Here is a 2,037-nt window from a genome sequence, read left to right on the forward strand (position 1 = left end):
TGATAACTTGTGGTTAATGCGCCACTCAGCGATCAAAAGCTGCAGACGCGGCGGCGGCAAAAAGCTAATTTTGGTTGGCCACCTACTGTATGTTACTTTACTCTTATGAATTATCATTCAATAACATTTATCAGTCATTTATTTTTTCATAATTTTTCACAACAAACCCGCAATAGTGACCATTAAGGACTACATGGCAATGATGTTAAATCAAAGGCCTCTTTTTGTCTTTTTACAGAAGGATGATACTTCCCAGATTAGCGTGATGTATGACTAGTGTAGTAAAACTATTTGCGCTGACGTTCTATTAAGCCTAATTACTTATTTTGCACTTTTTGCATGTTTTTTTGCTCTCCTCTTCCTGATCGCTGGTGTAATTGCCCCTACACCTGCCATGACACCAGCTTTTGCAACGAAAGCTAATCCTCCAGTAGCCACCGCTGCTCCTACAACAACTGCCCCGACTGCTACTGCACCAGCTCCCAATGCAACTCTCTTCAGGATCTTCTTTCGCCTTTTCTTCTTCAGTTCTTTCTTCTCTTCCATATCTCCTCTTAACTGTTCCTCAAACCCCTCTTCTTCACATGTGGATGGTAAAAGCATGATGTTAATTGCACCACAGCAGAAAGTTTTGTGAATCTATAGTAAGTTAATCGCTTGTATTCACATACCAGAGGTCTGGGGCCCCGCTAGGGTTTCTGGCCCCCCTGGACAATATATTGGCTCATTGGCTTGAAAACACAATTGTGTTTTTTGAGGGTTGGTTGGCGTTGGGACCTGTCTGGAGGAATTGCGTATGCGTTGGGCCCCATTTCTAGTCAAGGTGGTTGAAATCGACATAACCTTCCCGCTCCCAGCAGTCAATTTTTGGCTCATGTTATCTGAGGAAAAATCTTTGTCATCTGCTGTTTCCTCTTCTGGCTCTATAAATTTGCAATTCATATGGGGGAAAATATGATTAAGTAATTATAATTATTTAATAATGATCATTAACCATTTCTCCAATTATTTTCATTTATCTTATTCAATGAACATGTATCATACTGTGTGCAACTACATTATATGTTACATATGCAACTATGGGGCGGAGCTTAGTGAATGGTTGATAGATCAAAAATATATATTTTATATCTGGATCATGCAGGTTCCCAGAATTAAGAACATAAAAGCAAAAATGTCCTGAGAAGTTCTTAAGAAGACCAAACAGGCCAAACTACAGATTGAACACATTATTTCATGACAATCAACTGTTTCCTTCACAGAAATTAAAGTCAAATTCAAAATAAAATGTTCACAGAACTTGACGTGCCATGATGCAGAATCTTTGAATTTTTTTTTTTGTTTTTTTTTTTTTTTTTACAGTGTAGGCATTCTAAACCTGAACCTTTTCATCTGAAATACAAATTGTATTTGTATCCACATACCAGTGGTCAGTTCTTGACTCTCATCATCATCTGAGGATAAATCTTCATCATCTGATGTTTCGTCTTCCGATTCTATAAATATACAATTCATACATGGAAAAAAAATAAATAAATAAAATTGCATAAAATATTTTCAGTGTTTGTTTGTTTGTTTATATGGTTGAGTCTGAACGTTCACATTTCCCTCACCTGAATAACTCAACTCATCATCAGATGCAATCGACAGTCTGTCCAGGTCCTCAGCAATGTCATCTGAAATCACAAAAGACACATTTGCTATTTTGTGAGGACGCGTTTCTCAATACTTAGGTCGCTTAAAATAAATAAATAAATAAAAACTCTTCACACAGTTCTCCTAACTTTCAGCATAGCAGAGCAGTAAATTTCACATTTGAAATGCACTAAAAAAAACTTTATGCATGTCTTTTGCATCATCAAAATGATGCATAAAATGACCTTCTCCAGTTGGCGTTTTTGCATCCGTTAGCTGCTTGTTAATCAGACAACGCTTCTATGTTCGTTCTTGCCAACTGTGGAAAAATTATCAATAAAAAGCTTATAATAAACCGCTGAAGGTTTAACTGCAAGCGCTGCATTCAACTGTGTGATGTGC

At 37.1% G+C, this 2,037-nt stretch overlaps 1 long non-coding RNA gene across 1 annotated transcript; it reads right to left on the reverse strand.

The window, feature by feature from the left end:
• Nucleotides 1–677: 677 nt before the first annotated feature.
• LOC122137059 lies at nt 678–1,725 on the reverse strand. The gene is made up of 3 exons (XR_006154572.1): nt 1,614–1,725; nt 1,425–1,496; nt 678–923 (listed from the first exon to the last, which is right to left on the reverse strand). It is a non-coding gene; the product is annotated as an uncharacterized LOC122137059 (long non-coding RNA).
• Nucleotides 1,726–2,037: the final 312 nt, after the last annotated feature.

Source organism: Cyprinus carpio, chromosome B4, assembly GCF_018340385.1.
Source record: "Cyprinus carpio isolate SPL01 chromosome B4, ASM1834038v1, whole genome shotgun sequence".
NCBI lineage: Eukaryota > Metazoa > Chordata > Actinopteri > Cypriniformes > Cyprinidae > Cyprinus > Cyprinus carpio.